The 23116-nt window shown below is 41.8% G+C and overlaps 1 non-coding gene across 1 annotated transcript; it reads right to left on the bottom strand.

Annotated features, from left to right (window-relative positions):
- Positions 1–7694: 7694 nt before the first annotated feature.
- On the bottom strand, positions 7695–7767 carry TRNAF-GAA (transfer RNA phenylalanine (anticodon GAA)). Its single transcript has one exon. It is a non-coding gene; the product is annotated as a tRNA-Phe (tRNA).
- Positions 7768–23116: the final 15349 nt, after the last annotated feature.

Here is a 23116-nt window from a genome sequence, read left to right on the forward strand (position 1 = left end):
CTAATAGCAGTGGAAGCCTTCATTTATTCAACACATGTATATTCAGTACCTGCTAAGTGCTAGTCAATGTTCTCAGTGCTGGGGAAACAGCCATGAGCAAAAGTTAAAAAAAATATATATCTGCTTTCATTGATCTTGCATTCTAGCAGTGTGACGGAAAATTTTCTGAGAGTAAAATTCCACTGCTACCATTTAATAGTTGGCTACAAATTTCTCATGAGGATTATGTCTAACTTGTAGTATTATAAGAGTAAATAACATATATAAATATCAGTAAATGAGACCCACATGATGGGAGGCAGTAAACCAGAGTCTTTACTATTGGCATGGCATCTGGAGTTGGATTCCTGTGTGTGTGGCCTTGCTTCACAAATTAGTTAACCTCTCTGTGCCTCATTGTCCTTATTTTAAAAAATTGGAATCATAACGGCATCTCTTTCATAGGACTGTGAGGATTAAAAGGGTTAATAAATGGAAAACCTAGCACATAGTAATCACCCAATAAAAGTTAACTATTTTTCATTACATTCAAGTGGTTAGCCCTGTATCTCATATTTCTTTCTATCCTCTAAAAAGAAAATAAAATAATAATTATATATAGATAATATGTAATCATATCTAGTTATATATATAAGTATATACAGTTATTATATAATCGCCCAGTCAGGGCTGTATATAGGGTAAGGAAAAATAACGAAGTTTCAAGCACCAGGTGTGCAAAGGAAACTTGGAGTGGGTGTGAGATGGGGTGAGATGGAGGGTCGGTGGTGCTAGTGGTAAAGAACCAGCCTGCCAATGCAGGAGACATAACAGATGCAGATTCGATCCCTAGGTTGGGAAGATCCTCTGGAGGAGGACATGGCAACCCACTCCAGTATTCTTGCCTAAAGAATCAGGGGAACCTGAAAGGCTACAGTACATAGGGTCACAAAGAGTAGGACATGACTGAAGTGACTTAATACGCATGCATGCAAGAGAAAATACTCTTGGGTGGGTAGAGAAGTCCACACTGAGAAGTTTCTGTGTATGGTAGCAATCTGTTCAGATCATTATCATTACCAAAGAGAGCAAATTGATTTAACTGAGCTTTCTTCTCCACTCTATTTGTGTATCAGAAATGTTATTTGGAAGAACTACTGATTCTGGGTAGATTGTGTTTTCTAGGAAGACGTTTCAAATGCTGATTTAACATGCATCTCTGAATGTGTTGCTACACACCCTGTAGTTTTTTAATTAATTAATTTGGATGTATCGGGTCTTAGTTGCAGCACACAGGATATTCAATTGCAGCTCTCAGGCTTAGTTTCTCCAGGGCATGTGGGATCCTAGTTCCTCGACCAGGGATCAACCCATGCTGCCTGCATTGCAAGGAGGATTCCTAGCCACTGGACCACCAGGGAAGCCCCCACACTGTGTTTTTTTTATTTTTTTAATATGTGATTCCATTTATATAATTTATTGAAGGCAGACTAATCTATAGTGAGAGAAAGAGGATCACTGTTTGGGGAAGAAGCATAAATTTAAGCAAAAGTGGGGAGGAGGGTTTACTAAAGAACAGAATGAAGTTGTTCATTTCCTTGACTGCAGTGATTATTTCACAGGTGTATATACATAGGCCACAATTTCTCAAATTAAATGTTTTAAATTGTACAGTTTATTGTCTTTAAACCTCAACAAGTTGTTAAAAAATAAAAATGAAAACAGAAAATAATTAAACATGATAATAAATTTGATCATATTGAGAGGCTTGAAAGCTTCAGAATGAATTGATAGAACACTAAGTAAGGAAAATATGAAGCAATGACTAATTACAGGAAAAACATTTGATCAAGAGAGGAAATGTAATTCTGATATACGCTATACTGCTTTGTTGTGAATCATATTTATGTAGTAATAATTGAAAAGCAAAGGAGAAAAGGAAAGATATTCCCATCTGAATGCAGAGTTCCAAAGAATAGCAAGGAGAGATAAGAAAGCCTTCGTCAGTGATCAGTGCAAAGAAATAGAGGAAAACAACAGAATAGGAAAGATTAGAGATCTCTTCAAGAAAATTAGACACCAAGGGAATATTTCATGCAAAGATGGGCTCGATAAAGGACAGAAATGTTATGGGCTTAACAGAAGCAGAAGATATTAAGAAAAGGTGACAAGAATACACAGAAGAACTTTACAAAAAAGATAGTCACGACCCAAATAATCACGATGGTGTGATCACTCACCTAGAGCCCGACATCCTGGAATGTGAAGTCAAGTGGGCCTTAGGAAACATCACTACGAACAAAGCTAGTGGAGGTGATGGAACCCCAGTTGAGCTATTTCAAATCCTGAAAGATGATGTTGTGAAAGTGCTGCACTCAATATGCCAGCAAATTTGGAAAACTCAGCAGTGGCCACAGGACTGGAAAATGTCCGTTTTCATTCCAATCACAAAGAAAGGCAATGCCAAAGAACGCTCAAACTACTACACAATTGCACTCATCTCACACGCTAGTAAACTAATGCTCAAAATTCTCCAAGCCAGGCTTCAGCAATACATGAACCGAGAACTTCCAGATGTTCAAGCTGGTTTTAGAAAAGGCAGAGGAACCAGAGATCAAATTGCCAACATATGCTGGATCATGGAAAAAGCAAGAGAGTTCCAGAACAACATCTATTTCTGCTTTATTGACTCTGCCAAAGCCTTTGACTGTGTGGATCACAATAAACTGTGGAAAATTCTGAAAGAGATGGGAATACCAGACCACCTAACCTGCCTCTTGAGAAACCTATATGCAGGTCAGGAAGCAACAGTTAGAACTGGACATGGAACAACAGACTGGTTCCAAATAAGAAAAGGAGTATGTCAAGGCTGTATCTTGTCACCCTGCTTATTTAACTTCTATGCAGAGTATATTATGAGAAACGTGGGCCTAGAAGAAGCACAAGCTGAAATTAAGATTGCTGGGAGAAATATCGATAACCTCAGATATGCAGATGACACCACCCTTAAGGCAGAAAGTGAAGAGGAACTAAAAACCCTCTTGATGAAAGTAAAAGAGGAGAATGACAAAGTTGGCTTAAAACTCAACATTCAGAAAACGAAGATCAAAAAAAAAAAAAAAGAAAATGAAGATCATGGCATCTGGTCCCATCACTTCCTGGGAAATAGATGGGGAAACAGTAGAAACAGTGTCAGACTTTAATTTTGGGCTCCAAAATCACTGCAGATGGTGATTGCAGCCATGAAATTAAAAGACACTTACTCCTTGGGAGGAAGGTTATGACTAACCTAGATAGCATGTTCAAAAGCAGAGATATTATTTTGCCAACAAAGGTCCATCTAGTCAAGGCTATGGTTTTCCAGTGGTCATGTATGGATGTTGAGAGTTGGACTGTGAAGAAAGCTGAGTGCCGAAGAATTGATGCTTTTGAACTGTGATGTTGGAGAAGACTCTTGAGAGTCTCTTGGACTGCAAGGAGATCCAACCAGTCCATTCTAAAAGAAATCAGTCCTGAGTGTTCATTGGAAGGACTGATGCTGAAGCTGAAACTCCAATACTTTGGCCACCTCATGCAAAGAATTGACTCATTGGAAAAGACCCTGATGTTGGGAGGGATTGGGGGCAGGAGGAGAAGGGGATGACAGAGGATAAGATGGCTGGATGGCATCACTGACTCGGTGCACATGAGTTTGGATGAACTCCGGGAGTTGGTGATAGACAGGGAGGCCTGGCGTGCTGCAGTCCATGGGGTCTCAAAGAGTTGGACATGACTGAATGACTGAACTAAACTGAATAAGAGTTTTAAAATAAATATTTACTACTCAATTATCAAACAACTATACTGAGGGTTTGGGGAAATAGTCTTTGTAGATGGTGGTATAAAGGAGATAAATGATACTCTAGCACACTAAGAAGTGTATACAGATGTGTACACATCCTGTTTTAAAAGAGAACCCATTAATATGCTATATTTGAAAAAACACTTTTTTTCTTTAAGGCATTTAATGAAAGTTATGAATGTTTTTGATGAGAAAAGAATGAAATGAGAGACCGTCCTTAACCTGGAGACTGAAACAAAGAAGGTTTATCTAGTCTTTGCGTGAGTGAATCCTAACCCACAAACTCAGGTACACAGAAATGTAATTTTCTTTTTATCTCTTTCCATGTGGCATGTGGGGATCCAAGTTCCCCAACCAGGGACTGAACCCATTTCCCATCAGTGGAAGTGCAGTCTTAACCACTGGACCACTGGTGTGCTGAGGAAGTCCTGAAATGTAATTATCTGTACTTAGAGAATTCAACCTAACTTCTATTTTTCAGTTAGGGTTTCCTGGATTAATTTTTAGAGTTAGTCTGATTTTTGAGGAACATGGAGAAGGAAATGGCAATCCACTCCAGTACTATTGCCTGGAAAATCCCATGGACAGAGGAGCCTGGTAGGCTGCAGTCCAGGGGTTGCAAAGAGTCAGACACGACTAAGCAACTTCACTTTCACTTTCACTTTGAGGAACGTGGAGGGGATCATGGCATCAGGTGGGGATATGGATAAGGAGTCCATCCTTGCTGTTGTCTGTCAGGGTGGTGCCCACTGTGGTGGACATTGTCCTCTGGTCCATGAAGGTCACTGCTGTGTCGTTGCTTCTGCTGACTGAGGGTCCCCACAGGTCTGGTTCTATCACAGTTCCTGCAGAGGAGAAATTTGGCCATGCTTCCTCAGCACCAGCCTGGAAGGTCAGGGTCCTCTTGGGCCTCTTCTCGCTCCGTGTTCCTGTCATGCTGGGCACTGGGGAACTGCAGAGGCCCTCCTTCCCTAAGAAGAGAAAGGTAGGCCACTTTGCCCTTGGATCATCGCACACCTCTCTGCATCACCCCCTTTCCTTGACCTCTCTTGAAGCTTGGGGGCTGCTGCAGACTGAAAGCTGTGTCCCTCCTGAACTTATATGTTGAAGATCTAATGCTTGATGTTATGGTATTTGGAGATGGGTCTTTGGGAGGTGATTGATGGTTGGATGAGGTCATGAGGGTAGGGCCTTCATGAAGAGATTAGTGTGCTTATAAAAGGAGAAAGAGACATGAGATCTTTCCCTCTCCTTGTGCACACACCAAGAAAAGGCCATGTGAGGATGTAAGGAGAAGGCTACTATCTGTAATTCAGAAGGAGGGCCCTCACCAGACACAGAATCTATCAGCACCTTTTAAAAAAGAGTAATTTGATTAATTTATTTACTTTTGACCGTGCTGAGTCTTCATTGCCGAGCGGGCTTTTCTCTAGTCGCAGTGCTCGGGCTTCTCATTGCGGTGGCTTCACTTTTTGCAGAGCATGGGCTTTAGGGTGCAGGGGCTTCAGTAGTTGCGGCTCCTGAGCTCTAGAGCACAGTTCAGTAGTTACAGCACACAGGCTTCAGCAGTTGCCCCACGACATGTAGAATCTTCCCAGATCAAGGGTTAAACCCATGTCCCCTGCACTGGCAGGTGGATTTTTTACCACTGAGCCATCAGGGAAGCTCTGCCAGCACTTTGATGCTGGACTTTCCAGCTTCTAGAACTGTGAGAAATCAATATTTGTCATCTAAGCCACCCAGTCTATCGTGTTCTGTTAAGGCCACCTGGGTGAACTGAGATGTCGAGATTTTCAGGTCTTTTTAACTCTCCTGCTTCCCCTTCAGCTTTTCTCTCTCCAAGAAATTTTCTCCTGCTTATTCCTCCATGGAAAAACCTTACCAAATGGACTGAATAGTCTTCTAAGTCATCTTTGGATTTTTGAAACCCCAAAGCCAAAACTCAGTCTTTTTTCTTCATTTCTCTATAATTGTTCTGCCATTAACCAAAGGGCCGAGTGGTTAAGGAGATGGACTGCTAATCCATTGTGCTCTGCACCCATGGGTTCGAATCCCATTCTGATCGGCTTGCAGCTTCCTCGGCGCTCCTTATGTTGGGCTTCCCTGATAGTTCAGTTGGTGAGGAATCCGCCTGCAAAGTGGGAGATCTGGGCATGATCCCTGGGTTGGGAAGATCCCCTGGAGGAGGGCATGGCAACCCACTCCAGCATTCTTGCTTGGAGAATCCCCATGAGCAGAGGAGCCTGGTGAGCTACAGAACATGGGGTCCCAAAGAGTCAGAAATGACTGACTGACTAAGCACAGCACAGACATTCACCAAAGGAGGGGGAATACTCTTGGTTTAGCTGCTGGATAGAGAGGTTCATCAAGTATCAGGAAATCACGGGGGAAAATATTTATGGTTGCTTTTATCACAATGCTGGGGCTACCTGGTAGCTCAGCAGTAAAGAATCTGCCTGTAATGCAGGAGACATGAGTTCAGTCCCTGCATTGGGAAGATCCCTGGAGAAGTGCATGGCATCCCACTCCAGTACTTTTGCTTGGAGAGTCCCAGGGACTGAGAAGCCTGGTGGCCAAGAGTCCATAGGGTCACGAAGAGTCAGACGTGACTGAAGCAACTGATCACACATATCACAATGCTATCCATCAATTAAATATTCATATTTAAAAAATTAACAGATCACTTTTAGAACAGTTTTAGATTTATAGAAAAATGAGCAGAGAGTAAAGGGAGTTCCCGCAATACCAACCTCTCACACAGTTTCTCCTGTAACTAACATCTTGCGTTAATGTGGTACAATTGCTACAACCAAAAAGCCAATATTTTCAATACATTATCAGTAGTTAAAGTCTCTAGTTTATATTAAGGCTCACTCTGTGTCTACAGTTCTATGGGTTTTGCTAAGGATATAATGTCTTGTATCTACCTTTAAAGCATCATTTAGGATAGCTTTGCCATCCTAAAATCTCCTGTGCTTAATTAATCATCTTTTCATCCCCTACCCCTGAGCCCCCAGCAACCACTGATTTTTTTTACCATCTCTAATAGTTTTGCCTTTTCCAGAATGTCAGATGGCTGGAATCATACTGCCTTTTCAGACTGGCTTCTTTCATTTGGTAATATGCCTTTCAGATTCTTCCTGGACTTGATAGCTCAATTCTTTTTATCCATTAATAATATTCCAGTGAAGCAAAAATATAAAATGGGAAAAAAAACCAGTCTCCTCAGCAAAGTAGTGTGGGAAAGTTGGAAAGCTGCATGTAAATCAATGAAGATAGAACACACCCTCACACCATGCATGAAAATAAACTCAAACTGGCTTAAAGACTTACAAGACTAGAAGAGAACCATAAAACTCCTAGAAGAGAACATAGGCAAAACATTCTCTGACATAAATCATAGCAATTTTTCTTTGGTCAGTTTCCCAAGGCAATAGAAGGAGAAAATAAAAAACAAACAAATGGGAGCTAATCAAACTTACAAGCTTTTTCATGGCAAAGGAAACCATAAACAAAATGAAAAGACAATCCACGGAATGGGAGAAAATACTTGTAAATGATGTGACCAACAAGGGCTTAATCTCCAAAATAAACAAACAGTTCATACAACTCAAAAACAAGCAAACAAAAGCAAGTGACCCAATTGAAAAATGGAGAGAAGACCTAAATAGATATTTCTCCAAAGAAGACATACAGATGGCTACCAGGCACATGAAGAGATGCTCAACATTGTTAATTATTAAGTGAAGTGAAGTTGCTTAGTCATGTCCGACTCTTTGCAACCCTATGGACTGTAGCCCACCAGGCTCCTCTGTCCATGGGATTCTCCAGGCAAGAATACTGGAGTGGGTTGCCATTTCCTTCTCCAGGGGATCTTCCTGACCTGGGGATTGAACCAAGGTCTCCTGCATTTCAGGCAGACGCTTTAACCTCTGAGCCACCAGGGAAGCACCAATGCAAATCAAAACTATAGTTAGGTGCTGCCTCATACCAGTCAACTTGGTGATCATTAAAATGTATACAAATAACAAATGCTGGAGTGTGGAGAAAATAGAACTCTTTTCCACAGTCGGTGGGAATGTAAGTTGGTGTAGCCACTATGGAAGACAATATGGCAACTTTTCAGAAAACTAAAAAGAGCTACCATATGATGCAACAATTCCACTTCTGGGCATATATCCAAACAAAACTATAAATAAAAAATATGCTTGTAGCACTATGTTCATAGCAGCACTATTCACAATAACCAAGACACGGAAATAATCTAAATGTCCATTGACTTCTGACTGGATAAGGAAAATTTGGTTCATATAAGCAATGGAATACTACTCAGCCATGAAAAAGAATGAGATAATGCCATGTGCAGTAACGTGGATGGATCTAGAGATTATCATACTAAATGAAGTAAGTCTGAAAGAGGAATACCATATGATATAACTTATATGTGGAATCTAAAATACGAAACAAATGAACCTACCTGTGATACAGAAACAGACTCACAGACATAGAAGACAGACTTGTGGATGCCAATAGGGGTGTGGCAGGGGAGGGGTAGACTGGAAATTGGGGTTCAGTTCAGTTCAGTCGCTCAGTCGTGTCCGACTCTTTGAGACCCCATGAATCGCAGCACCCCAGGCCTCCCTGTCCATCACCATCTCCCGCAGTTCACTCAGACTCACGTCCATCGAGTCAGTGATGCCATCCAGCCATCTCATCCTTGGTCGTCCCCTTCTCCTCCTGCCCCCAATCCCTCCCAGCATCAGAGTCTTTTCCAATGAGTCAACTCTTCCCATGAGGTGGCCAAAGTACTGGAGTTTCAGCTTCAGCATCATTCCTTCCAAAGAAATCCCAGGACTGATCTCCTTCAGAATGGACTGGTTGGATCTCCTTGCAGTCCAAGGGACTCTCAAGAGTCTTCTCCAACACCACACTTCAAAAGCATCAATTCTTCGGCGCTCAGCCTTCTTCACAGTCCAACTCTCACATCCATACATGACCACTGGAAAAACCATAACCCTGACTGGACGGACCTTAGTCGGCAAAGTAATGTCTCTGCTTTTGAATATACTGTCTAGGTTGGTCATAACTTTTCTTCCAAGGAGTAAGCGTCTTTTAATTTCATGGCTGCAGTCACCATCTGCAGTGATTTTGGAGCCCCCCAAAATAAAGTCTGACACTGTTTCCACTGTTTCCCCATTTCTTTCCCATGAAGTGATGGGACCGGATGCCATGATCTTCTTTTTCTGAATGTTGAGCTTTAAGCCAACTTTTTCACTTTCCTCTCTCACTTTCATCAAGAGGGTTTTTAGCTCCTCTTCACTTTCTGCCATAAGGATGGTGTTATCTGCATATCTGAGGTTATTGATATGTCTCCCGGCAATCTTGATTCCAGCTTGTGCTTCTTCCAGTCCAGCGTTTCTCATAATATACTCTGCATAGAAGTTAAATAATCAGGGTGACAATATACAGCCTTGACATACTCCTTTTCCTATTTGGAAGCAGTCTGTTTTCCATGTCCAGTTCTAACTGTTGCTTCCTGACCTGCATACAGATTTCTCAAGAGGCAGGTTATGTGGTCTGGTATTCCCATCTCTTTCAGAATTTTCCACAGTTTATTGTGATCCACACAGACAAAGGCTTTGGCATAGTCAATAAAGCAGAAATAGATGTTTTTCTGGAACTCTCTTGCTTTTTCCATGATCCAGCAGATGTTGGCAATTTGGTCTCTGGTTCCTCTGCCTTTTCTAAAACCAGCTTAAACATCAGGGAGTTCACGGTTCACATATTGCTGACGCCTGGCTTGGAGAATTTTGAGCATTACTTGAAATTGGGGTTAGTAGATGCAAACTGTCACGTACAGATTGGATGGTCCTATCTTATAGCACAGGGAACTATATTCAATGTCCTGGAATAAGCCATAAAGGAAGAGAATATAAGAATGTGCATCTATTATATATATATGTATATATATGTAACTGAGTGACTTTGCAGAAATCAACACAACATTGTATATCAACTGTACTTCAATAAATATTATATTCCTTGCTTCCAAGTCTTTGGCAATTATGAGTTCAGTTCAGTCGCTCAGTCGTGTCTAACTCTTTGCGACCCCATGAATTGCAGCACGCCAGGCTTCCCTGTCCATCACCAACTCCTGGAGTTCACCAGACTTGTGTCCATTGAGTCAGTGATGCCATCCAGGCATCTCATCCTCTGTCGTCCCCTTCTCCTCCTGCCCCCAATCCCTCCCAGTGTCAGAGTCTTTTCCAATGAGTCAACTCTTCACATGAGGTGGAACAACTATAAATAAAAATGCCATAAACATTTATGTGTAGCCGTTTGGGTTCAGAATTTTCAACTCAACCGAGTAAATACATAGGACTGTGATTGCTGGATTGCCCGGTAAGGCTGTGTTTAGTTTTATAAGAAATGGCCAAACTGTCTTCCAAAGTGATTGTACTATTTTTCATTTCTACCAGCAATCAATAATCACCCCTGTTGCTCCACCTTCTCACCAGCATTTGATATTGTCAGGTTTATTTCTTATTGAAAACATTTTTTAGCCATTCTCTTGATATAAGCATGGTGCTCTCTCTGCTGTTTTAATTTGAAGTTCCCTAATGATATATGTAGGAATATATAGTAGGAAGTCAAGAAACACCTGGGGTAACAGGCAAATTTGGCCTTGGAATACAGAATGAAGCAGGGCAAAGGCTAATAGAGTTTTGCCAAGAGAACGCACTGGTCATAGCAAACACCCTCTTCCAACAACACAAGAGAGGACTCTACACATGGACATCACCAGATGGTCAACACCAAAATCAGATTGATTATATTCTTTGCAGCCAAAAATGGAGAAGCTCTATACAGTCAGCAAAAACAAGACCGGGAGCTGACTGGCTCAGATCATGAACTCCTTATTGCCAAATTCAGACTTAAATCGAAGAAAGTAGGGAAAACCACTAGACCATTCAGGTATGACCTAAATCAAATCCCTTATTATTATGCAGTGGAACTGAGAAATAGATTTAAGGGACTAGATCTGATAGACAGAGTACCTGATGAACTATGGACGGAGGTTTGTGACATTGTGCAGGAGACAGGGATCAAGACCATCCCCATGGAAAAGAAATGCAAACAAGCAAAATGGCTGTCTGGGGAGGCCTTACAAATAGCTGTGAAAAGAAGAGAAGTGAAAAGCAAAGGAGAAAAGGAAAGATATTCCCATCTGAGTGCAGAGTTCCAAAGAATAGCAAGGAGAGATAAGAAAGCCTTTGTCAGTGATCAATGCAAAGAAATAGAGGAAAACAACAGAATGGGAAAGGCTACAGATCTCTTCAAGAAAATTAGAGATACCAAGGGAACACTTTATGCAAAGATGGGCTCAATAAAGCACAGAAATGGTATGGACCTAACAGAAGCAGAAGATATTAAGAAGAGGTGGCAAGAATACACAGAAGAACTGTACAAAAAAGACCTTCATGACCCAGATGATCACTCACCTAGAGCCAGACATCCTGGAATGTGAAGTCAAGTGGGCCTTAGGAAGCATCACTACGAACAAAGCTAGTGGAGGTGATGGAATTCCAGTGGAGCTATTTCAAATCCTGAAAGATGATGCTGTGAAAGTGCTGCACTCAATATGCCAGCAAATTTGGAAAACTCAGCAGTGGCCACAGGACTGGAAAAGGTCAGTTTTCATTCCAATCCCAAAGAAAGGCAATGCCAAAGAATGCTCAAACTACTGCACAATTGCACTCATCTCACACGCTAGTAAACTAATGCTCAAACTTCTCCAAGCCAGGCTTCAGAAATACATGAACCGTGAACTTCCAGATGTTCAAGCTGGTTTTAGAAAAGGCAGAGGAACCAAAGATCAAATTGCCAACATATGCTGGATCATGGAAAAAGCAAGAGAGTTCCAGAACAACATCTATTTCTGCACATGGATCACAATAAACTGTGGAAAATTCTGAAAGAGATGGGAATACCAGATCACCTGGCAAAGTGACAAAGTTGGCTTAAAGCTCAACATTCAGAAAAAGAAGATCATGGTATCTGGTCCCATCACCTCCTGGGAAATAGATGGGGAAACAGTGGAACCAGTGTCAGACTTTATTTTTTGGGGCTCCAAATTCACCACAGATGGTGATTGCAGCCATGAAATTAAAAGACACTCCTTGGAAGGAAAGTTATGACCAAGCTAGATAGCATATTCAAAAGCAGAGATATTACATTGCCAACAAAAGTCTGTCTAGTCAAGGCTATGGTTTTTCCAGTGGTTATGTATGGATGTGAGAGTTGGACTATGAAGAAAGCTGAGCAACAAAGAATTGATGCTTTTGAACTGTAGTGTTGGAGAAGACTCTTGAGAGTCCCTTGGACTCCAATGAGATCCAACCAGTCCATCCTAAAGGAGACCAGTCCTGAGTGTTCATTGGAAGGACTGATGCTGAAGCTGAAGCTGAAACTCCAGTATTTCGGCCACCTCATGCGAAGAGTTGACTCATTGGAAAAGACCCTGATGCTGTGAGGGATTGGGGGCAGGAGGAGAAGGGGACGACCGAGGATGAGATGGCTGGATGGCATCACCGACTCGACACACATGAGTTTGGATGAACTCCGGGAGTTGGTGCTGGACAGGGAGGCCTGGCGTGCTGTGATTCATGGGGTCGCAAATAGTTGGACACGACAGAGAGACTGAACTGAATTCAACTGAATGATATGACAACCCACTCCAGTACTCTTGCCTGGAAAATCCCGTGGACAGAGGAGCCTGGTAGGCTGCCGTCCATGGGGTCCTGAAGAGTCGCACACAACTGAGTGACTTCACTTTCACGCATTGGAGAAGGAAATGGCCACCCCCTCCAGTATTCTTGCCTGGAGAATCTCAGAGACTGCGGGGCCTGGTGGGCTGCCGTCTATGGGGTTGCATAGAGTCGGACACTACTGAAGCGACTTAGCAGCAGCAGTAGCAATGATATATGATGTTGAACATCTTTTTTATGTTTATTTGCCATCTGTATACCCTCTTTGATGTGGTATGTTTAGATCTTTTGCCCAATTTCTAATAGGTTGTTTGTTTTCTTATTGTTGACTTTTAAGGATTTTTGGTATATTTTATACAAGTTCTTTATCAGATACGCGCTTTACAAATATATTCTTCTAATCTGTGACTTGTCTTTCATTCTCTTAGTGCTTTTCACAGGGCAGAAGTTTCTAACATTAATGAAGCCCAATTAATTGCTTTCTTTTTTTTCTTTCATGGATTGTGCTTTTGACATTGTATCTGAAAAGTCATCACCGTTTTCAAGATCATCTAGATTTTATCTTATGTTATCTTCTGGAAGATTTATAATTTTGCATTTAGATCTATTATACATTTTGAGTTAATTTTTGTAAAATATGTAAGGTCTGTGTCTAGATTTTTTTTGCTTAACTCATGTCCATTCATTTTAGTTCCGTTTGTTGAAAAGACCATCTTTTCTCCACTGAATTGCTTTGTTCCTTTGTCAGATGACTACATTTGTGAGGGTTTATTCTGGGTTCTCAATCCTGTTCCATTGGTCTATTTGTCTATTCTTTTGCCAATACCACACATTGCCTTGATGATTGAAGCTTTAAAGTAAATTGTGAAGCTGAGTAATGTCAGTCCTCTGATTTTGTTCTTCCTCCTTAGTATTGTGTTGACTGTTCTGGGTCTTTTGCCTTTCCATATAAACTTTTGAATCAGTTTGAAGATATCCACAAAATAACTCGCTAGGATTTTGACTGGGATTGCCTTGAATCTACAGATAAGTTGGGAAAAACTGACATCTTAACAATATTAAATGTTATCCATGCACATATCTCTCCATTTATTAAAATCTTTGATTTCTTTCATTAGAATTTTGTGCATGCGTGCTAAGTTGCCTTAGTCATGTCTCACTCTGTGCGACCCTACGGACGGCCGTCTGCCAGCCTCTTCTGTTCATGGGATTCTCCAGGCAAGAATACTAGGGTGGGTTGCCATGCCCTCCTCCAGGGGATCTTCCCAACCCAGGAATCAAACCTGTGACCCAGGGATTGAACCTGTGTCTCTTACATCTAACCTGCATTGTCAAGAGGTTTCTTTACCACTAGCACCACCTGGGAAGCCCTAAAGTTTTGCAGTTTTCCTCAAACAGATCCTGTACATATTCTGTTACATTTATTCCTAAGTATTTATCTTTTGGAGATGCTAATGTAAATGGTATCGCATTTTTAATTTTAAATTTGAATCATTTCATGATACCATATAGGAAAGTAATCAACTTGTATACTAACCTTCTGTCTTTCAACCTTATTAGTTTCAGGAACTGTTTGTTGTTGTTGATTCTTTGGGCACATAGACCCTCATGTCATCTGTAAGCAAAGATAGTTTTATCTTTTCCTTAGCAATTCATATACCCTTCTCCCTCTTTTCTTTATTTTATTGCACAAACTAGGACTTCTAGTATAATGCTCAATAAGAGTGATGAGAATGGATTATCTTTTCCTTGTGTTTGATTTTAGGGGGAAAGCATCTAATCTTTCACCGTTATGTATGATGTTAGCTGTAGGTTTTTTGTAGATATTCTTTATCAACTTGAGGAAGTTCTCTTGTGCTTCTAGTTTGCTGATTGTTTATTTATCATGAATGGTTGTTGAAGTGGCCTCAGGCAGGGCCACATGAGGAAGTACCAAAGTTGGTCAGAAGGCAGAGGGAGTGAGGAAGCCTGGGGCAGAGCTTTTATTGTGTTTTCCATGGAAAAAGCAAGGCCAAGTAAAGGAAACAGTTTAGGATTGGCCAGTTTGAATAATTCTGATGGGCTTTGGACATCAGGGCTGTTTCTAGTTGTCCAGTTTTTGGCCCTGGATTGACTTAGGGAAGGAGAAATATTGTCTTAATTTGTAAGAACTAGGTAAAGGGTAGAGGCTCTGGATTGAAGGGGAGATGTAAGTAACCCTGGTCATTAGTTTGTCCCTATGACTAATGTCTGACATATAAATAAAAATCTAAGAAAACATAGATCAGAAGTGTCCTCTCTGCTTCCATTTTCTGGAAGAGATTGTCGAGAATTGATGTAATTAAAAAAATAACATCAAAAAATTGATGCTTTTGAACTGTGGTGTTGGAGAAGACTCTTGAGAGTCCTTTGGACTGCAAGGAGATCCAACCAGTCCATTCTGAAGGAGATCAGCCCTGGGATTTCTTTGGAAGGAATGATGCTAAAGCTGAAACTCCAGTACTTTGGCCACCTCATGCAAAGAGTTGACTCATTGGAAAAGACTCTGATGCTGGGAGGGATTGGGGGCAGGAGGAGAAGGGGATGACAGAGGATGAGATGGCTGGATGGCAACACTGACTCGATGGGCGTGAGTCTGGGTGAACTCCAGGAGTTGGTGATGGACAGGGAGGCCTGGCATCTGCGATTCATGGGGTTGCAAAGACTGAGCGACTGAACTGAACTGAACTGAAAAAAATATTGGGGTAGACTTCACCAATGAAATGATCTCAATTTGGTACTTTTTTTTTGGGAAGTTATTAATTATTGATTCAATTTCTTTAATAGCTACAAACCTATTAGGATTATCTATTTCTCCTTGTGGGGCTTTTGGTAGCTTATGTCTTTCAAGGAACTGGTCTGTTTTCATCTAAGTTACTAAACTTGTGGGTGAAGTTGTTCATTATATTCCTTTATTATCGTTACAATAATCGGTAGTGACAGGATCAATAATGATGACCCCTCGTTCATTTCTATTATTAGTGGTTTGTGTCTTTTCTTCTTTTCTCCTTTTTTTTTTTTTTTCCTTGCTTAGCCTGGCTAGAGGTTTATCTGTTTATTGGGTATTTTCAAAGAACCAGCTTTTGGCTTCATTGGTTTTCTTTATTGATTTCCTGTTTTCAATTTCATTGATTTTTCCTCTAGTTTTTTATTATTTCTTTTCTTCTCTTTCCTTTAGGCTTATATTGTTCTTCTTTCTCTAAACTTATAATATGAACCTTTGATTTTTAAATTTTTAGATATTTCTTCTTTTCTATTATATGCATTCACTGCTATAAATTTCTCTTTAAGGACCACTTTTTGCATACCACAAATTTGATAAGTTATATTTTCACTTTTGTTTAAAATATTTAGAAATTTCTCTTGTGACTTCTTTGGCTCATTATTTTGAAATGTGCTATTAAAATGCCAAATATTTGGGGATTTTCCAGCTATTTTTACTCTTACTGATTTCCAGTTTGATTCCACTGGGGTTTGAAAGCATACTTTGTACAATTTGTATTCTTTTGAACCCACTGAGGAGTGTTTTATGGCCCCAGTATGGTCTGTCTTGGTGAGTGTTACACGTGAGTTTGAAAAGAATATGTATTCTGCTGTCGTTGGATGAACTATTCTACAAATGTCAATTAGATCCAGTTGATTGATGGTGCTGTTCAGGTCAAATATATCCTTATAATTTTCTGCCTGATAGATCTGTCAACTACTGACAGATGCTGAAGTCTCTAACTAAAAGAGTGATTTTGTCTTTTTCTCATTGCATTTCCATCAGTTTTTGTCTCATGAATTTTAACACTCTGCTGTTTAAGTGTACAGATCAGAATTGTTACATCCTCTTGGAAAATTGACCTCTTTATCATTACATAATACCTTCTGTATCTCTGATAATTTTCCTTGTTCTGAAGTCTGCTTGGTCTAAAATTAACATAACTATTCTAGCTTTCTTTTGATTAGGCTTTGCATGGTATGTTTTTCTCTGTCCTTTTACTTTTAATCTGTCTGCATCATCATACTTAAAAATGGATTTTTTCTATACAACATATATTTGGGTCTCTTTTAAAATCCACTTGGGGACTTCCCTGATGGTGCAGTGGTTAGGAATCTGCCTTCCAATGCAGGAGATGCAGGTCTGACTCCTGATTCCTGATCAGGGACTAAGAGCCCACATGCCTTGGGGCAACTAAGCTCAAACACTTCAATTAGAGAAGCCTGAACACTGCAACTACTTTTAGATGAGTATTTGCTAAATTTTACTTTTCACAGCATATCAAGTATATTTCTTTACTTTTTTTTTTTTACTGATTACTCTAGAGTTTACTAGAGTAAACTCTATGCATTTACAATTAATCTAAGTCTATTTTAAAATAAGATTATACTGCTTCACGAGTATCACAAATAGTGCAGGTACCTTAAAACAGAGTACTCTCAATTCCTCCTGCTTGTCCGTTATAAATTGCTGTCATTCATTTTATTTACCCAGATGCTATAATTGCCAAATACATCGTTGCTATTATTATATCCTTGAACAGTTATTAATTAGATCTATTTTTTATTTTCCACAACTTAAATATATGACTAGGTGTAGACATTTTGGTATTAATTATGACTGGTATTTGCTAAGCTTCTTGGATCAACTTTGAAAAATTCTCAACTATTACTACTTTAGCTATTTCTCTCTTCTGCTTTCTCTTCTTCTTGTGTTCTCATTACCTGTACGTTACATCTTTTGAAATTATCCCACAGTACTTGGATCTTCTGTTTTTGTTTTTCTTTCTTTGTTTGTTTTACATTATGAAGTATCTGTTGACATATCTTTAAGCCCATTGATTTGGCTTCCCTGATGGCTCGGTGGTAAAGAATCCACCCACCAAGCAGGAGATGCAGGGGACATGGGTTTGATTTCTGGGTCAGATAGGTCAGAAATGGTAACCCATTCCAGTATTCTTGCCTGAAAAATCCCACGGACAGAGGAGCCTGGTGGGCTACGGTCCAAAGGGTTGCAAACAGTCAGACACGGCTGAGCACACACACTTCTATCCATATGGCTATCAAAGGCAGTCTTCATTTCTGTTATTTTTATTTCTAGCATTTCCTTTAGATTCTTTCTTAGAGTTTCTATCTCTTTGCTTCATTATCCACCCGTTCTTGTCTGTTGTCTACCTTTTCCCTCAGAACCCTTAACATATTCATAGCTATTTAAAATTCCCTGTTAATTTCAAGATCTGTGTCATATCATATCTGAATCTCTTTTCTTTGTTTCTTTAACTGTATTAAAATTTTTTTTTAGGATGACTTACAGTTTTTGTTGAAAGCTAGACATGATGTATCAGTGAGGTGATAGAAACAAAGAAGCTTTTATGTGAAATGTTTATATTAATCTGGCTAGGTGAAGCTGGGCTTTGTTTAATGTATACTAAAGCTGTAGGTGCCAGAGGCTACAGTTTACTCTAATATCCTTAATTTTTCCCCTTTCATTGTTGTCTTTCGTCTTCTCTGATAACTCCTTTTTCTTGAGATGGTTATTTATTTTTTTGGCCCTGCTGTGCAGCATGTGGGATCTTAGTTCCCTGACCAAGGATTGAACCTGTGCCCCCTGCATTGGAAGGGTGGGGTCTTAACCACTGGACCATCAAGAAAGTCCCATCTGAGAATTCCTTGTAAAAAACTGTGGCAACGCCCCCTCCCCCCACAACCCCGAAAAACGTATAATTCACCCCCTCAACATTTTTCAAGAGTATACTATAATACTGTCAACTGCCATGCAACTGATTCCTAGAACTTCTCTATTCTGAAAAATACCTCTACATCGATGAACACCAACTCCCTACCTCCTATTCCCCTCAGCCACTGGCAACCACCATTTTCTTTCTATTTCTGTAAGTCTAACTGTTTTAGAGACCTCATATGAGTTCAATCAACACAGTACTTGTCTTTCTGCGATGAGCTTATTTCACTTAGCATAATGCCATCAAGGTTTGTCCATATTGTATTAATAGCATATGACAGGAATTCCTTGTTTTTAAAGAATGGATAGTTACGTTCCACTGTATGTATACACCACATTTTCTTTATCCATTCATCTGCTGATGGAGCAGAGATTGAATCCATGTCCCCTGCATTGCAAGGTGAGTTCTTAACCTCTGGACCACTAGGGAAGTCCCTCTCTTCATTTTTCATCGTGCAGATTTGCTCTACCACCTCAGTATTTAGATGTATCTAAGAAAAGTTGCTAATTTTCAGTTTATTTTTTTCTTGTTTTGAGGATAGAGTGACAATTTCCCAGATGTTTGTGTTCTAGCTGAAACTGAAAGTCTTCATATTTTTTTAAATGAAAACAAACATATTCAAAAGTACAGAGAATAGAAAAGGAATCCCCATAAACCCATCGTTCAGATTCAAAACATACGAACATTTCCTCACATTTATTTTGTCTTTCCATCTATTTCTTTGCATTTTGCTTCTTTTAGTCTCTATGGAAATAGTTTACAGCAAATTCCAGACATCAATCAGTATGCAATCAGTTTGAAGCTCTAAAAAAAAACCAAAAACAGGTTTTTCGGGTTGTTGGTGATTTTGCTCACGTAACTTTGGTATTTTAGCATGTAGTTTTCTTGTTTCATTTTGCGGACAAATTTGATGGCTGAAGCATTTTCTTTTAAAAATTAAGATGTGATTTTTAATATCAAATATTGAAATGTCCCTAAACCAAGTTTTCTACACAAAACAATATTTCTGAAAATGTTTACTCAGAAAACACTATTACTGTACCTGGCAACTGCTTGTGAGTTTAGGTCCATTTTGCCACTAGCTGCTGGCTGAAACAACATTTCGACATCAACACTTGCCTTGTTTTCTGTCTGCTGTTCCCCTTCTATGACCTGAGGGACTTCCCAGGTGGAGCTAGTAGTAAAGAACCCACCTGCCAATGCAGGAGACATAGAGATGCGGGTTTGACCCCTGGTTTGGGAAGATCCCCTGGAGGAGGGCATGGCAATCCAGTATTCTTGCCTGGAGAATCCCATGGACAGAGGAGCTTGTCAGACTACAGTCCATAGGGTTGCACAGAGTCAGATATGAGTGAAGTGACTTAGCACACACACACATGACCTGAACACAACTCTCATACTCACTTCCACCCACTCCTTTTCCAACCTGGGTATTTCCTTCCCTCACTAAGCACTCATTCATGGATTCAAGACTTATTTGCCAGTATACATATCTATGGACTTCCCAGGTGGCGCTAGCAATAAAGAACTCTCCCGCCAATGAAGGTAGACATGAGACACAGGTTTGATCCCTGCTTGGAGAAAATCCCCTGGAGGAGGGAATGGCAAGCAACTAACGTATTTTTTGCCTGGAGAATTCCATGGAGTCCATAGAGTCACACAGAGTAGGACATGACTGAAATAGGACAAATTCATAAACATGTACACCACACTTATGCCACCATAGATTTAAGGTGATTAAAAGTGATTAAATCTTAAATCATAATTAAATTAAAAGATTTAAGGTGATTAGATCTGCTTTTCTTAAAACGCCTTCAGACCTGCCTTCCCATCTGTCTCCTAGGGGTGGTCAGCAGTAAGGGTGATAAAAAGGACCCATGTATCTGGGTTTGGGACTCTACCCACTTAGATCAGGCTTGTGTTGAGTGAGGCCCAATTCACATGTGTGAGTGTGGGTGGAAAAGCAGCTTTGGAAAGGAGGAGAAGCCCCACAGTAGACCCTGCCAAGGCCCCGTGACTGTACTAACACTCACTTGTCAGGGTCCTTTGAAAACCACCTCTAGGGAAGTTGCATCTCCGTCTACTTCTAAATGCCTCTCAAGCTTAAAGGTAAACAATCTATGCAGTGTTGAATAAGAATGTGTAGAGAGCAGAGATCTTATAGGGAAGCTCCCTGGAAGATAGGAGACCTCCTGAGAACCCAAACTTAACTCCAAAGTTGAGTCAAAGCAGGAGGTCAAGCGCTCATAAAGGATCCTCCACCCTCAACCCTCGCACCAGTGTGAACTGTTTGGGGAATATGAAGGAGGTCAGTTGTGATCAGAGAAGAGGGAATGTGTTAAATTTGTTGCTTCTGGCCTTTAGGCCGTTTAGTTGCTCAGTTGTGTCCAACTTTTTGTGACTGGGGACTGTAGCCTGCCAGACTCCTCTGTCCATAGGATTTCCCAGGCAAGGATACTGGAGCGGGTTGCCATTTCCATCTCCAGGGTTCCTGATCCAGGGATCAAATTCACATCTCCTGCATTATGGGCTGATTCTTTACCACTGAGCCATCTGGGGAAGCCCGCAGATACTACACTACTTTCTGGATTTTTTTTTTTTTTCCTGCTTTGCTGAAGACCTGAAACAGAATTGGAGTAAAATACAGAAACGTGTCCCACTTCTCTACGGCTACTCCAGAAATGGCCACAAGATGGCGCTCGTTCCCTCTTTAGGGGTCTTCAGTGTTCCTTCCGCCCAGTAGCCACCACTTGCGCCCTGTTGTACCCGGAACCTGCTTGTGGCTGCCTGCAGACTGGTGGTTTGAGTTCTTTCGTGTCCCTCCAATCTTGCATGAAAGAAGTCTGCTCTCCTGCACTGGGAGCCCGGAGTCTTAACCACTGGACCGCCAGGGAAGCCCTTCAGAACTTTTTTAAACATTGTGCTGGCCTAAAACTGCATATCTCCAAGCCACTTATATTTAAAATGTCTGGCCCAGGATAAAACCTGAATTCCCCAGTATGGCCCTGGGGACCCTTCACAGCTATCCCCGCCCTCCTTTTCCATCCCCATCTCAAGCGCTTAGGCTCTAGGCAGACCCAACACGCCTTCCACAGCCTTCGCCCTGGGCGCAAATCCGTTGTCCAGAAAGCCCCTGCTCAAGCGTTCCCGCTCCTCCGCTGGCTTGTGGGGTCCTCCCAGGCTGAGACAGGACCGCTGCCTAGCTTCACTCCAAGGGGCAATTTTCCACTGGACTCTGTCAGAACGGTGTCCCCCGGGGCGAGTTGTGCAACGTCGCCGCCAGCATGGAGCCGACTCTCGGCGTGACACGTTCCCGGGCTAGCTCAGTCTGTGGCCGCCTCCACGGCCCGCCGCCAGTCGGCGCTCATCCTCCCCTCGGGGGCTCTGCGGCGGCCGAAGACCACGGAGGCAGGGCTGCGGCGCTTTTGAATCTCAAGTCGCCCTTTGCCCCTCGGCCCTAGAGCCCTGAGCCCACCAGAGACCGGATTTAGGGTACATTCCCCTCCCTTCTGCCCCGTGGTTGGTTCTAAACACCCCCAGGCTCAATTCGTTTCCATGTGGACGCTGGTGCTGACTCAAGAACTTGTTATTGGAGTCATCAGAAACTCTCATGATGCTCGAATTGACAGTGCCAGCCCTGCGCGTTCCACTTGCCTAGACCAGCCCTGTGTCCCCCGGGGGTGGCCAGGCTTGAGGAAGTGGACTAAGTGGACTGGCATCTAGATAGGCCAGGCAGACACCCCAACTCCCCACCCCCAGAGTGTGACCGAGGGGTTCTGGAAAGACCCTTTTAGCACTCTGAGCAGGCCGGCCGAAGGGGGAGATGCAGCCATGGGGGGGCTTCCAACAGCGGGGAACCTCCAGGCGAGCTGAGCATAAGCAATGGGACAGCCTTGTCTAAAGGGCCATTCATCTGCCTTGTGTCTATGTTCTGTGAAGTGAAAGTGTTAGTTGCTCAGTCGTCTCTGACTCTTTGGGACCCCATGGACTGTAGCCTGCCAGGGGTCTCTGTCCACGGAATTCTCCAGGGGAGAAAACTGGAGTGGGTAACCATTACCTTATCCAGGGGATCTCCACCCAGGGATCAAACCCTCCTCGTCCTGCAGGAGGATTCTTTACCATCTGAGTCACCAGGGAAGCCTTTCTATGGCCTTTAAGACCTCTAGAATTTCTAAAAGAAGGGGCTAGGCAGCGATCTGTTTGGAAGAGGGTGGCCTATGGCATGGGAATGAGGGAGGCCCCTACAGACTTGCTTTGCAAGGATCCCCTTTTGCAGCTTAATAAAAAGAATAAGATTTTCTAGCATTGCTTTTGGGGAAGGCAATGGCACCCCATTCCAGCACTCTTGCCTGGAAAATCCCATGAACGGAGGAGCCTGGTGGACCGCAGTCCATGGGGTCGCTAAGAGTCGGACATGACTGAGCGACTTCACTTTCACTTTTCACTTTCATGCACTGGAGAAGGAAATGGCAACCCACTCCAGTGTTTCTTGCCTGGAGAATCCCAGGGACGGGGGAGCCTCATGGGCTGCGGTCTATGGGGTCACACAGAGTCAGACACGACTGAAGCGACTTAGCAGCAGCAGCATTGTTTTTATTACATGTACATAAGGGTATTCTTGTTCAGATGCTCAGTCGTGTCCAACTCTTTGCAACTTCGTGGACTATGGCCCACCAAGCTCCTCTGTCCATAGGATTCACCAGGCAAGAATACTGGAGAGGGTTGCCACTTCTTTCTCCAGGGGATCTTCCTGATCCAGGGATGAAACTCATGTCTCTTGCACTGGC

Source organism: Budorcas taxicolor, chromosome 11 (genome assembly GCF_023091745.1).
Source record: "Budorcas taxicolor isolate Tak-1 chromosome 11, Takin1.1, whole genome shotgun sequence".
In the NCBI taxonomy this organism is placed as follows: domain Eukaryota; kingdom Metazoa; phylum Chordata; class Mammalia; order Artiodactyla; family Bovidae; genus Budorcas; species Budorcas taxicolor.